Source organism: Triticum urartu, chromosome 7A (assembly GCF_056163025.1).
Source record: "Triticum urartu cultivar PI428250 chromosome 7A, HENAU_Tu73, whole genome shotgun sequence".
NCBI classification, from domain to species: domain Eukaryota; kingdom Viridiplantae; phylum Streptophyta; class Magnoliopsida; order Poales; family Poaceae; genus Triticum; species Triticum urartu.
This window is the reverse complement of record NC_141879.1, coordinates 679,054,312-679,069,493: the sequence shown is the minus strand read 5'-3', so window position 1 is coordinate 679,069,493 and position 15,182 is coordinate 679,054,312. Positions and strand designations below refer to the sequence as shown.

The window sequence follows — 15,182 nt, the reverse complement described above, 5'->3', positions numbered from 1 at the left end:
GAAATAAAGAGGCTGAATTGCTGGGCCAGGCCCATGTAGCTAGCAAAAATTAATAGGAAAAATATACATTAAAAAGGCCGAATTGTTGGGCTAGGCCCATGTAGAAAATCGAATTAGACCGGGCTGAATCTTGTGCTACGTCAGATTGCCACGCTGGATGCCTACGTGGCCTGGGGAGGTTGCTAGTGACCAAAACGCCACAGTAGACGTATTTTGGTCATAAACGTCTTCGACCATTCCAGAAGAAAGGTCGCTATAGTCAGTTTATGACGGCCAGCTTTTGACCTTATGTTTTTGGTCACAAAAAGTTCACAAATGGAAATTTGTGACCATTCAGTGACCAATAGTGGTGGTCATAAGTTGACATATTTCTTGTAGCGGTAACAGATGAGTTCTCGTCCAAAACCCTGATACTCCAAAAGAGTTTGTCCAGTTTGTGCATGAAGTGCATGCAGTTTTTGCCGTGACCCTCTCTACTCTTTCGCACATGCTATGCGGGTGAAATGATGATACCATACCAAGTTTCAACATTTTCAGAGTTCATTTTGTAGTGATTTTCAATTTCACGGTCATTTAGCTCTCTAAACAATTAGGTAAATGACCGAAAAACAACAAATGATGTCAGAACATGTTGGAAATTGATGACGTCGCTTTGAATGCTGCATACTGAACACAAAAGAAGTCCGGAGTTCAAATAAGTTTAAAAAACATTGAAGTGCCCGTGTAACAGATGAGTTCTCGTCCGAAACCCTGATACTCCGAAAGAGTTTGTCCAGTTTGTACACGAAGTGCGTCCAGTTTTTGCCGTGACCCTCTCTACTCTTTCGCACATGCTATGCGGGTGAAATGATGATACCATGCCAAGTTTCAACATTTTTAGAGTTCATTTTGTAGTGATTTTCAATTTCACAGTCATTTAGCTCTCTAAACAATTAGGTAAATGACCGAAAAACAACAAATGATGTCAGAACATGTTGGAAATTGATGACGTCGCTTTGAATGCTGCATGCTGAACACAAAAGAAGTCTGGAGTTCAAATAAGTTTTAAAAACATTGAAGTGCCCGTGTAACAGATGAGTTCTCGTCCGAAACCCTGATACTCCGAAAGAGTTTGTCCAGTTTGTACACGAAGTGCGTCCAGTTTTTGCCGTGACCCTCTCTACTCTTTCACACATGCTATGCGGGTGAAATGATGATACCATGCCAAGTTTCAACATTTTCAGAGTTCATTTTGTAGTGATTTTCAATTTCACGGTCATTTAGCTCTCTAAACAATTAGGTAAATGACCGAAAAACAACAAATGATGTCAGAACATGTTGGAAATTGATGACGTCGTTTTGAATGCTGCATACTGAACACAAAAGAAGTCCGGAGTTTAAATAAGTTTAAAAAATATTGAAGTGCCCGTGTAACAGATGAGTTCTCGTCCGAAACCCTGATACTCCGAAAGAGTTTGTCCAGTTTGTACACGAAGTGGGTCCAGTTTTTGCCGTGACCCTCTCTACTTTTTCGCACATGCTATGCGGGTGAAATGATGATACCATGCCAAATTTCAACATTTTCAGAATTCATTTTGTAGTGATTTTCAATTTCACGGTCATTTAGCTCTCTAAACAATTAGGTAAATGACCGAAAAACAACAAATAATGTCTGAACATGTTGGAAATTAATGACGTCGCTTCGAATGCTGCATACTGAACACAAAAGATGTCCGGAGTTTAAATAAGTTATTAAAAATAAAAAAGAGGTGCAATGCTGGTTAATTTGCTTCAAGCCTTTCGGAATAGTGTAGACTGCACTGCACATAGCTCAGTGCAATCTATGCTATTCCGAAAGGCTTGAAGCTAATCAACGTGCAGGTGAGCATTGCGCCTCTTCGTCATTGTCTCTGCACTCACGGCTTATAAACCGCTCATACTGCCTCTCTCTTGGCGAGGTGAGACTAAAAATCAGCTTACTAAGAAACTCTAGTACCGGTTCATGCCATGAACCGGTACTAAAGGTCTTCGTGGGGGCCCCAGCCTGATCACAGCCGCACTGGCCTCATTAGTACCGGTTCGTGGCATGAATCGGTACTAAAGGTTGCCCACGAACCGGTACTAATGATGCCCGCCCGCCTAGCCGTTGGAACCGGCACTAATGGTCACATTAGTGCCGGCTTAAATTCAAACTGGCACTAATGTGCTTCACATTTGACCCTTTTTCTACTAGTGATGGAGAGGGGGCCTAGACAAAGATCAGGGTCACATTCGTGCAATAAGTAGATGCAACCAAAGCTATCCAAAGAAAGCAAAGACCAGGGATCTAAAACTAAAAATACCTACACAAGAGCACACTCACAAGGTGTAGCCGTACACACGTACCCTTCATGATATCACTCTTCTCCCTCTAGATGCATTGTGTGGTGTCGAATGCCAGTCATCAGGCTCATCAGGAGCAGGCACCCCTGTTGTCTTGATGAAGTTAAGTCACCGTCATCGCTTGGGTGAATCACCCAGGCTGAATTATTAGTGTCAATCCTAGCGACCGTCAGAGTATGTTTTCCAGATATGCTATTGTGCCCGCAGGATTCAGCATTTTTCAAATACATTCGACGTGATTTATGTTCCTTCCAAGATTTACAATTGCACCCTCAAAGTCGCTAGCGCAGTGGAGATCAAACCTCCGATTTGACATCATGTATGACCCCTCTAGTGGGAGATGACGTGTCTATTGATTTTTTGGGAAGTGCTGCTATGCACACGATGATTTGCAGACGATGTGTGAACAACAGCGTATATCAGTCCATCTATGCATATCGGTAAAGTGCAAGTGGCGGTTGGATCGGGAATTGTCCCGCTGTCGTGCAAGCTGTGTTCTTCACACAACAGTTTCGTTTTTTGGGTTGCGATGTGTGTGTTGATAAGGGAATGAACTATGGAGGCAGGACCATGCTACTGCCAAATTAATTTAACTAGATAAAATAATCTGGAGCTACATGCATTGCAAAAATCAAACGCTTCCTATATTTTATTGTGCCCTACTGTGACTTCATCTTCATCAAGTTTACTTGCATGTAGCTTTGTCTAAAAAAACCCTGCATGTAGCTCGGTTTTCCTCCCAACATACTCTTTCTCTCTAGGAGGACCACATCTTTTTGCAAAAGAAGCTAGTTCCTCTGCAGGTGACACAGGGCCTTGTAAGCTATCAGCACTGCAAGAATGACCAGTAGTGGCGGGCGCTAAAACGCCAGTGGCGGGTGAGACTCTTAGGGGTTGCTGCCTCTGATCTCCAACCAACCACTGCTAATAAATCTGTAATGCGGGCGGTTGTAGCTGCCCGCCACTGAGGCTGCCCGTAATGGGAGTATCATAGATAGTATCATGCATGCCAACTAAGCAATTTTGATGAAGTGACATAGAATTAAATGAAGAAATAGAGGCTTGAGTATCATATCATGATACCGTATCATATTAAATGATGTGCTACTTTGTGTCATGCATGGCAATAAATGTAGTCCTTTATGATACCAACATATGATACTATGCATTACGGATGTAGTATCATATACTAGTATCATATGTATGATACTAGTATATGATACTCCCGAAATTGCATAGGAGCACTCGGCGACTACGCCCACCGGAATCCCTGCCATCCACTAGCATTGGGATTCTCACTCACTATATTAGCTGCTTCGTATTCACACCTTTTCTCATTTAGTATTCCTTTGTCACTGGTTGGTATATAAGCTTAACAGTGCACGCGCTTTCTGCCCTGTCCAGATTTTCTGTCCCAATGGCCACTTGTTGTCCTCATCTGCCAACTTCCAACCACCCAACTACAGTAAATGCGCACAGTCCTCTCTTCCTCCCAACGACCCATATGTGTCAACCTTGTTCGATGAAATTTGGTACGTGGAAGACGGACTATTGCTCGCGTGTATCTTCTAAATCCATTTCCGAGAAGCAAGACATAACTGATGATGGAGAAGAGGTCGATAGCTTGTCGTGCAAAAGGCTTAAACACTCTAAGTCGGCTGTAGTCACAGGCATGCAAGCACTCTTTATGTATGAGCATTTGTCCTATGTATGGTGGAACTATGTATGAGAATAAAAATATCCAATTACCAAATGGTGTGGCAAATAATTTTTTCGGTTTTTCAGGAGTTGGTTTTTATGTGTTTGTTATTTTATATTATTTTTCACCACAAGTTTGGGACATTTTTTTTGTTACTTTCGACTATATGTAAAGTTTTATCTGATCACCTTAGTATACCATTGATAAAAAATGAAATTACTCCCTCCGTCATGGTTTAGAAGGCGCGCTTAGAAATTCTCTGGGACCTAGGTGGTTATCTATTGGTTGTGAGATGGACTAAAAAATAGTATTCACACTACGCATGCATATAGAAATAGTATATAGGAGTACTAATTAGCTACTAGAAATAAATGCAATGCGCCCTAAATCTTGTCTATTATGAAAATGCACACAAATTTAACTATGCCTTCTAAACTGTGATGGAGGAAGTATATATTATTCCCGTTTTTCAATCATTTTATTAAAATCGGCAATAAAACTTTTCGAGTTATGTGTCAGTATGGGTTGGAGTTTTTCAAAATAATTCTGCCATGACCTGGGGTCGTCACATACGGATTAATGCTGCATGGCTTTAAATTCGATGCATTTACAAAGTAGGCATGTGGACAGCAGCTGAATGCATGGTGCCACAAAACTCTGCTGTCGTACAAAGAAACAGTGACTAGGAGTAATTGTGCCGGATTTTTTTGACAGCTCGTTTTTTAAAACATATAAATTAAAAAAAATAGCATGATGCATGGACAAGGCAACCTAAAAAAGTGTAAGTGAATAGTAAAGTTGATTAATACTCCCTCCTTTCCGGTTTATAGGGCTTATCTCAAAATTATAGTTTTTTCATTTCATAAGGCTCAATTTGGCTGTTTTCCATCACATGTTCAGATTCCAAGGTACTAAGAGAAAATTGACCAATGCATGTAATTTATGCATGCATGCATTGCAATTAATGCATTGGTAAACATACTTTTTTGAGGAAAACAAGAGCATTAATTGGGTTCTTTTGCAAACTACAAAAAATATTCCACCACTCACCATCTACTTTGGCTTGTGAGAATTTTGAATTGAGCCTTATAAACCGGAAAGGAGGGAGTACACAGCTAGACAATAGTAAATGCAGCTTTTAATAGACTGACAAGGTAGATTCAAACAGTGCATTCAATTTTTTTTAATTCATTGCAAATTAAAATTCGCAAGAAGTTTGCTTCATTTCAGTGGACACCGGCCTGCTAGTAAAGCAACATATGTAGAGCAGAGGTGTTTCTGGGGTCGTAGCTCTTTGCTCAAGAGGTTGAACTCATATGCTTGAGAAGGTCAGATCCAGTGCAAACATTCCAACAACGGGGTAAGAAGGTTAGCCGGAATAATTTAATCTAAACTATTTGGTAGTTGTCAATGTTTAGTTCGACTGCTTAGTTTGTTTCCGCTTTCAAGCATTGATTTGGTTTTTTTTTCTGATAGCACAACAATGGCGAGTCATTCTACTCTAGCAAATATCTTGAGGGTTGGTGGGGACTAGGAGATGTCTCCATGATGGGTGTTTGTGGACCTAGTTTAGTTCACACAAAGATATAATAAATGACTCGGAACAGGTAGCAACTGTTGTCTCATACGCCACCGGCCGTGTATTCACACCGCACAATCATTTACACCAAAGTGGCATGGATCCCAATAAAGCAGTGTGGTGGCTGAGATTTCAGAGGTGTGCGCCGCCGAGTGCTCTTAGTCCACTTTCATGATACTTCCCATTACAACCAGTCTGATATGGGTTGTAACAGTGGCCCGAATAGCTTGGCACCCGCCATAACTATATGCCATGTCAGTGAGCGACACTTTCAATTGCCTGCCAGTAGTAAAATAACAGACATTAAAAAATAGCTGCCGGAGATGTATGCATTGCAATAGATGTATGCCAGAGCAGCAGCAGCATCACATTTTAACCTAATAATAACCCAAATGCATTGCAATAGATGTAGCCCGGTAGTACAATTCACCTAACAACATTATAACCAATTAAGTACACATAGCCTTCTAAGAGAAGCCTCTGTGATGTTGCATGTTACGTACATATACAACCTCATGATAATAGCAGCACCATAATGACAACGAACTGGATAAAGGTTATCAATTTCTTTAGTCGTCCACTCATCTAGATGGTCTTGCATACTTTATGATTGTTGTTCTATGTGATGACAAAGTTGGAGTAACGATCCTCTACTTATTTTTTAGTCTTATATATCCTTTAGATCAGTTTTCTCGTAACCGTCCACCTGTTCCTTACATTTCTCTCATGAATCGTAGACTCGTGGATTCTTCCCTAAATATACCACATACCGCTTTATCTAAGAAGATAAATAAACAAGCTAACAAGAAGTCAATTTCTTAGTTACCAATTACATATAGCAAAGTCATATAGCAATTTTAATAGCAACACATAAATTAAGTTCACAAGCATCGAAAATGGAGATCACATAAAGGCAGTGCACAAGTTGTTCAGGAATAACAGAACATGGCAGATAAATGCATGTGTTACCGAAACTACATGAGACTTACTTAGCAGCACATATTGTAGCGAAGAGTGACGTTTTGGCACATGGGAGTGTGCACTCCTGGTTTTTAAAATATGTTTAAAACATATTTTGAAATGTCAAAAAAATCCAAACAAAAACTTGGCGCGTACATCTCGATATTGTACATGCTCACTAAGACGTTTCACGAAAAATGGACAACTTATGTGTTGCGTGTGAAAAAGAACAAATCTGGTGTTAAAAAATGTTTTTCACAAGACATTCTTCAGTCTTTTTTACACAAGCCACACGGTTTTCTTCGAAACTGGATGTGCACACATATGATGTCGAGATGTATGCGGCAAATTTTTGTTTAGAATTTTTTCATACTATAGAATATATTTTCGCGTGAAGAAACACGCGCTCCCGGGAGCACCGACAGATTTTCGTATTGTAGCGTCTCATCTTTTCAATCATTGAGCCGGGCCTGTTTGGTTCCAATAAGTCACCTGACTTATAAATCAGGTGACTTAAAATCAATGACTTATAAGTCACGTCTGTTTGGTTGTCATCTGACTTATAAGTCACCTGACCACACATTCCCATCTTATTTTTTAATGTAAAGGTGATTGGACCCACGTAAAAGGGGATGACTTATAAGTTTTAAGTTGAGGTTGAGCAACTTATGACTTATAAGTTGAGATGACTTATAAGTTAGGTCCGTTTGGCAAAATAAGTCACTTTTTGCACTTTTCGACTTATAAGTTGGTGACTTATTTGGAACCAAACAGGGCCTAAGGGACTTAGAATACCACACAAAGAGGGGCATTTACAAAGGTGTGCGCTTATCAAGTATACAGAAAAACTTGGTGAAAATGCACAATATAATATCTCCAATGTGTTTTAGGCGACTCCATCTTGGGCTCCTCGACAGGCAGTTGCTGTTGTCGATCCAGAGCACGTGCGCGGGGGCGGGGGGACGCTGGCTCGACGGCAACATCACGACCATCGATGCCAATCCATTTTCTCCTCCCGCCGACGTCGTTCCTCCACCTTACTCTGTGTTTTTGGCCTGAGCGACAGGGCCGAGCAAGCGGCAGCGGGCCAGGACTTGAGGCCCATGCGGTGCACGATGACGCTAGGAGCAACAGCTGTCCCATCTGACCAGCGGTCGTGCTTGGCCTTGGTGCTGGAGCCTGGATGTAGCGGCTGGGCCATAGACAAATTTGGAGATGGAAGATGAATATGACGTGTGGCCCTGACCCCATGTGGTCAGTGACTGTGGAGAGTGATCCCGGCCGGGATTGTTATTTTCCCAGTGCGCCAAATGAATCTGGGGTTTATATTGACCGGGATCAAAGAGTATAGGGTACAGATTTCAAGGATTTAGACATGGAGGTTCATTTTCGTCGTGCTCTACAACCTCAAGGTTGAAAACAAACTTCACTCAAAGCTGCATGCAAAGTCTTATTCCCTCGAGTAACGCTAACCCCCATGCCACAAGCATGGAAGACATGCAGTGTTTAAATTGGATAGATATTTTTTTTCTAAGAAGCATGCTTAAAACCAATAAATACATACCTATGCATATATCCTCCATACAACAGAACCTAAATAGTCATGGTTTCAATGACCACGTGCCTAGAGCAAGGAGAAGTAGAGAAGGGGAGAGGTCTCACCTTTAATGTGTGTAGCTGTCAATGACGGTGGTGAGCTGGACAAAGACAACGAGACTGAGCTGATCCTACTTGGCCAACGCACACGCCTTTGAGATGCTAGGTCGCTAGTCCTGGTAGAAAGTGACTTCCTGAACAACGCAAACAGTTGAGTGACGCTGTTGACATGTACAAGTATAGCCTTGATGCATGCAAGTTTCAAACAATTAACCTTTGATAAATAAATAAACTAAACAATTAACGGTAGCGCAGAGTTACAATCCATTCTATTTCATGAGAAGCAAACAAATCCCTCAAAAAATGTTAACTTATCATCACACAACTCCAATTTTGCGTGCCTTGAGAAAGGAATTAGGGTATTAATATATAAGCAGCAAGTTTTTTTTTCCTCTAGAGAAGAATGAGAAATATGCTCCTAAAAGAAAATAACATGTCAAGTTATTTGATTCACAAGTAGACAATTATGTTGACTAATAATACTAAAACGTTGGTAAAACATACTAAAACATCATATACCAATCCAATTGAGGCCAAACCAAAGCCATGGCAGCAAGGCCATGACCAAAGGCTATACAGCATAGTGGTGTCTCAATGACCACGTGCCCAAAGTAAAAGGAAAGAACAGAGGAAGAAGAAGAGAGTACCTTCTCAATGTTTGTAGCCAAGGCCAAACCACGTTGTCGCCAGTCCCCTAAGGCGGACAGCTGTCTCTGCTGGCTCGACTCCAAGCCGGCTGGCTCTGTGGCATACGTAGCATTTGGTACGCTAACCAGCTTCTCGCCGGAGCAGCTACGGGAGTTCGCCCGCGGCCTCGACCTCTCAGGCAAGAACTTTGTGTGTGTCATCTCCGGCGCCGACGCGGCATCGTCAGACCTATGGTTGCTAGAAGGCTTCCCGACAGCTTTGCGTGGGATCATCCTAAACCACCTAGCCGTGGGCTGCTTTGTGACGCACTGCGGGTGGAACTCGATGCTGGAGGCGGTGAGCGCCGGCATGCCGATCGTGACTTGGCCATGATACGCAGACCAGTTCTATAACGAGAAGCTCGTCGTGGAGGTGCTTGAGCTGTGCGTCAGCATCGGTGCCAAGGACTACGCGTCATCGGCGGAGCCGGATGCCCACCGGGTGATCGGAGGCGGCGTAATTGCCGAGTCAGTCAGGAGACTGATGGAGGAGGTGAGGCAATACCGAAGAAGGCTCAAGATCTCGGTGCCAAGGCAAGAAATGTGGTGGAGAAGGGTGTCTCGTCCTACTGTGACGCTGGACGGCTGGTGGACGAGCTCATGGCCCGCCGGAGTCCACAACATGATTGAGTATGACCAGGGCCGGCCCTGTGTTTCGGGAGGTCCTAGGCGAACTTGACGACATGGACCCTTATGTCCTAAGTCCTAAAATAATATATATGCATGCGTATGTTACATATATATAACTTATTAAAAGTAACTTTCAACCACACATCTTTAGTTTAAAATATGAGTATAATAATTCAAATGACTCCATCGAGAACAATAATAACCAAATTTGAACCGACTTCATAAAAAACAATGGTACTAAAAAGATCGCAAAATGAAACTAACATGACATGATTACCTCAAATAAGAACAAAATTAGACTGACTCCATCGACAACAATAATACTTCAGTGCTTCAAAAAGGTTTCTTCGGTCATTTCTTGATGCGAAGTCATTAAGGGCACAATCTAGAATTTATAGATCACTTCCTTTCTTTTTCCTCCTTTTTTCAGCACCCGACAATTACTTCTTCTTAGGTAACATGGCAGGCTAATGTCCTAAAATCATGAAGAAAAGATCAAAAGAGCATACAAAAAATTAGGAATTTATAGATCGGATGATTGGAACCCTAGACATGTTACATAGAATGACAAAAAATTGATAGATTGGATTACAATACGTACATACTAAATAAAGAATAAATAAACTACTGAGATTGTCAAATTGAGGTTCGGGGATGGACAGGAACATGGATGCATACTTCTTGACTTCCTGTCGGATGCGTACTTGTATAGTTATTGCCGTATTGCCGCGGTGCCGCCGTGCCGAATGCCGAATGGCCGATTGGCCGGGCTGCCGCCTGCCTGCGGGACTACTGTGTGGCGGCGACGGCGAGCCGGTGAGGCGAGGGCGACACGGCAAGGGCCAAGGGGCAAGGCGCCGAGCGAGCGAGAAGGCCGACAAGCGGGCGAGGATGACGAACCTACGAAGGAAACGTCGAAACGAGCGTGAGTCACGGTGCCGCTTCGCCTACGCTTGTCCATCAGCGATCGCTAGCTAGCTATATCTGGGCGCCTAGCCCATCCTATTTCTTTTCTTTAATTCTTTTGTAATTTTTTACTTGCTTTTTGCTGGGCTATAGTATATGTGTATACTCCATCTGTTGGGGAACGTAGTAATTTCAAAAAATTTCCTACGCACACGCAAGATCATGGTGATGCATAGCAACGAGGGGAGAGTATGATCTACGTATCCTTGTAGATCGCAACGGAAGCGTTGACACAACGTAGAGGAAGTAGTCGTACGTCTTCTTCCCGATCCGACCGATCCAAGCACCGTTACTCCGGCACCTCTGAGTTCTTAGCACACGTACAGCTCGATGACGATCCCCGGGCTCCGATCCAGCAAAGCGTCGGGGAAGAGTTCCGTCAGCACGACGGCGTGGTGACGATCTTGATGCTCTACCGACGCAGGGCTTCGCCTAAGCACTACAACGATATGATCGAGGTGGAATATGGTGGCAGGGGGCACCGCACACGGCTAAGGAACGATCTCAATGATCAACTTGTGTGTCTAGAGGTGCCCCCTGCCTCCGTATATAAAGGAGCCAAGGGGGAGGGGTGCGGCCAGCCCTATGGAGGCGCAGGAGGAGTCCTACTCCTACCGGGAGTAGGACTCCCCCCCCCAATCCTATTCCAACTAGGATTCCCAAGGGGGAAAGAGGGAGAGGGGTGGCCGGCCACCTCTCCTAGTCCTAATAGGACTAGGGGAGGGGGGAGGCGCGCAGCCCTTATGGGCAGCCCTTTCACCTTTCCACTAAGGCCCACTAAGGCCCATATGATTCCCGGGGGGGTTTCGGTAACCTCCCGGTACTCCGGTAAAATCCTGATTTCACCCGGAACACTTCCGATGTCCAAACATAGGCTTCCAATATATCAATCTTTATATCTCGACCATTTCGAGACTCCTCGTCATGTCCGTGATCACATCCGGGACTCCGAACAACCTTCGGTACATCAAAATGCATAAACTCATAATAACTGTCATCGTAACGTTAAGTGTGCGGACCCTATGGTTCGAGAACAATGTAGACATGACCGAGACACGTCTCCGGTCAATAACCAATAGCGGGACCTGGATGCCCATATTGGCTCCTACATATTCTACGACGATCTTTATCGGTCAGACCGCATAACAACATACGTTGTTCCCTTTGTCATCGGTATGTTACTTGCCCGAGATTCGATCGTCGGTATCCAATACCTAGTTCAATCTCGTTACCGGCAAGTCTCTTTACTCGTTCCGTAATACATCATTTCACAACTAACATATTAGTTGTAATGCTTGCAAGGCTTATGTGATGTGTATTACCGACAGGGCCCAGAGATACCTCTCCGACAATCGGAGTGACAAAACCTAATCTCGAAATACGCCAACCCAACATGTACCATTGGAGACACCTGTAGTACTCCTTTATAATCACCCAGTTACATTGTGACGTTTGGTAGTACCCAAAGTGTTCCTCCGGTAAACGGGAGTTGCATAATCTCATAGTTATAGGAACATGTATAAGTCATGAAGAAATCAATAGCAACATACTAAACGATCGGGTGCTAAGCTAATGGAATGGGTCATGTCAATCAGATCATTCAACTAATGATGTGACCTCGTTAATCAAATAACAACTCATTGTTCATGGTTAGAAAACATAACCATCTTTGATTAACGAGCTAGTCAAGTAGAGGCATACTAGTGACACTTTGTTTGTCTATGTATTCACACATGTATTATGTTTCCGGTTAATACAATTCTAGCATGAATAATAAACATTTATCATGATTATAAGGAAATAAATAATAACTTTATTATTGCCTCTAGGGCATATTTCCTTCAGTCTCCCACTTGCACTAGTCAATAATCTAGATTACACTATAATGATTCTAACACCCATGGAGTCTTGGTGCTGATCATGTTTTGCTCGTGGAAGAGGCTTAGTCAACGGGTCTGCAACATTCAGATCCGTATGTATCTTGCAAATCTCTATGTCTCCCACCTGGACTAGATCCCGGATGGAATTGAAGCGTCTCTTGATGTGCTTGGTCCTTTTGTGAAATCTGGATTCCTTTGCCAAGGCAATTGCACCAGTATTATCACAAAAGATTTTCATTGGACCCGATGCACTAGGTATGACACCTAGATCGGATATGAACTCCTTCATCCAGACTCCTTCGTTCGCTGCTTCCGAAGCAGCTATGTACTCCGCTTCACATGTAGATCCTGCTACGACGCTTTGTTTAGAACTGCACCAACTGACAGCTCCACCGTTCAATGTAAACACGTATCCGGTTTGCGATTTAGAATCGTCCGGATCAGTGTCAAAGCTTGCATCAACGTAACCTTTTACGGTGAGCTCTTTGTCACCTCCATATACGAGAAACATATCCTTAGTCCTTTTCAGGTATTTCAGGATGTTCTTGACTGCTGTCCAGTGATCCACTCCTGGATTACTTTGGTACCTCCCTGCTAAACTTATAGCAAGGCACACATCAGGTCTGGTACACAGCATTGCATACATGATAGAGCCTATGGCTGAAGCATAGGGAACATCTTTCATTTTCTCTCTATCTTCTGCAGTGGTCGGGCATTGAGTCTTACTCAACTTCACACCTTGTAACACAGGTAAGAACCCTTTCTTTGCTTGATCCATTTTGAACTTCTTCAAAATCTTGTCAAGGTATGTGCTTTGTGAAAGTCCAATTAAGCGTCTTGATCTATCTCTATAGATCTTTATGCCTAATATGTAAGCAGCTTCACCGAGGTCTTTCATTGAAAAACTCTTATTCAAATATCCCTTTATGCTATCCAGAAATTCTATATCATTTCCAATCAATAATATGTCATCCACATATAATATCAGAAATGCTACAGAGCTCCCACTCACTTTCTTGTAAATATAGGCTTCTCCGAAAGTCTGTATAAAACCAAATGCTTTGATCACACTATCAAAGCGTTTATTCCAACTCCGAGAAGCTTGCACCAGTCCATAAATGGATCGTTGGAGCTTGCACACTTTGTTAGCTCCCTTTGGATCGACAAAACCTTCCGGTTGCATCATATACAACTCTTCTTCCAGAAATCCATTCAGGAATGCAGTTTTGACATCCATCTGCCAAATTTCATAATCATAAAATGCGGCAATCGCTAACATGATTCGGACAGACTTAAGCATCGCTACAGGTGAGAAAGTCTCATCGTAGTCAACCCCTTGAACTTGTCGAAAACCTTTCACGACAAGTTGAGCTTTGTAGACAGTAACATTACCGTCAGCGTCAGTCTTCTTCTTGAAGATCCATTTATTCTCAATTGCTTGCCGATCATCGGGCAAGTCAACCAAAGTCCATACTTTGTTCTCATACATGGATCCCATCTCAGATTTCATGGCTTCAAGCCACTTTGTGGAATCTGGGCTCACCATCGCTTCTTCATAGTTTGTAGGTTCATCATGATCTAGTAGCATGACTTCCAGAATAGGATTACCGTACCACTCTGGTGCGGATCTTACTCTGGTTGATCTACGAGGTTCAGTAGTATCTTGATCTGAAGTTTCATGATCATTATCATTAGCTTCCTCACTAACTGGTGTAGGTGTCACTGAAACAGTTTTCTGTGATGTACTACTTTCCAGTAAGGGAGTAGGTACAGTTACCTCGTCAAGTTCTCTTTCCTCCCACTCACTTCTTTCGAGAGAAACTCCTTCTCTAGAAAGGATCCTTTCTTAGCAACAAATGTCTTGCCTTCGGATCTGTGATAGAAGGTGTACCCAACAGTCTCCTCTGGGTATCCTATGAAGACACATTTCTCCGATTTGGGTTCGAGCTTATCAGGTTGAAGCTTTTTCACATAAGCATCGCAACCCCAAACTTTAAGAAACGACAACTTTGGTTTCTTGCCAAACCATAGTTCATACGGCGTCGTCTCAACGGATTTTGACGCTGCCCTATTTAACGTGAATGCGGCCCTCTCTAAAGCATAACCCCAAAACGATAGCGGTAAATCTGTAAGAGACATCATAGATCGCACCATATCTAGTAAAGTACGATTACGACGTTCGGACACACCATTACGCTGTGGTGTTCCGGGTGGCGTGAGTTGCGAAACTATTCCACAGTTTTTCAAATGTACACCAAACTCGTAACTCAAATATTCTCCTCCACGATCAGATCGTAGAAACTTTATTTTCTTGTTACGATGATTTTCAACTTCACTCTGAAATTTTTTGAACTTTTCAAATGTTTCAGACTTATGTTTCATTAAGTAGATATACCCATATCTGCTTAAATCATCTGTGAAGGTGAGAAAATAACGATATCCGCCACGAGCCTCAATATTTATCGGACCACATACATCGGTATGTATGATTTCCAACAAATCTGTTGCTCTCTCCATAGTACCGGAGAACGGTGTTTTAGTCATCTTGCCCATGAGGCATGGTTCACAAGTACCAAGTGATTCATAATCAAGTGGTTCCAAAAGTCCATCAGTATGGAGTTTCTTCATGCGCTTTACACCGATATGACCCAAACGGCAGTGCCACAAATAAGTTGCACCATCATTATCAACTATGCATCTTTTGGCTTCAACATTATCAATATGTGTGTTACTACTATCGGGATTCAACAAGAATAGACCACTCT

General features: G+C 42.7%; 1 long non-coding RNA gene and 1 pseudogene across 1 annotated transcript; one reads left to right on the top strand and one right to left on the bottom strand.

Moving 5' to 3' along the window:
- Positions 1 to 5,352: 5,352 nt before the first annotated feature.
- Positions 5,353 to 10,474, bottom strand: LOC147961415 (uncharacterized). Its single transcript, XR_015612242.1, has 4 exons — positions 10,250 to 10,474; positions 9,849 to 10,046; positions 8,262 to 8,389; positions 5,353 to 5,918 (listed from the first exon to the last, which is right to left on the bottom strand). It is a non-coding gene; the product is annotated as an uncharacterized LOC147961415 (long non-coding RNA).
- On the top strand, positions 8,692 to 9,667 carry LOC147961416 (UDP-glycosyltransferase 73B1-like; annotated as a pseudogene).
- Positions 10,475 to 15,182: the final 4,708 nt, after the last annotated feature.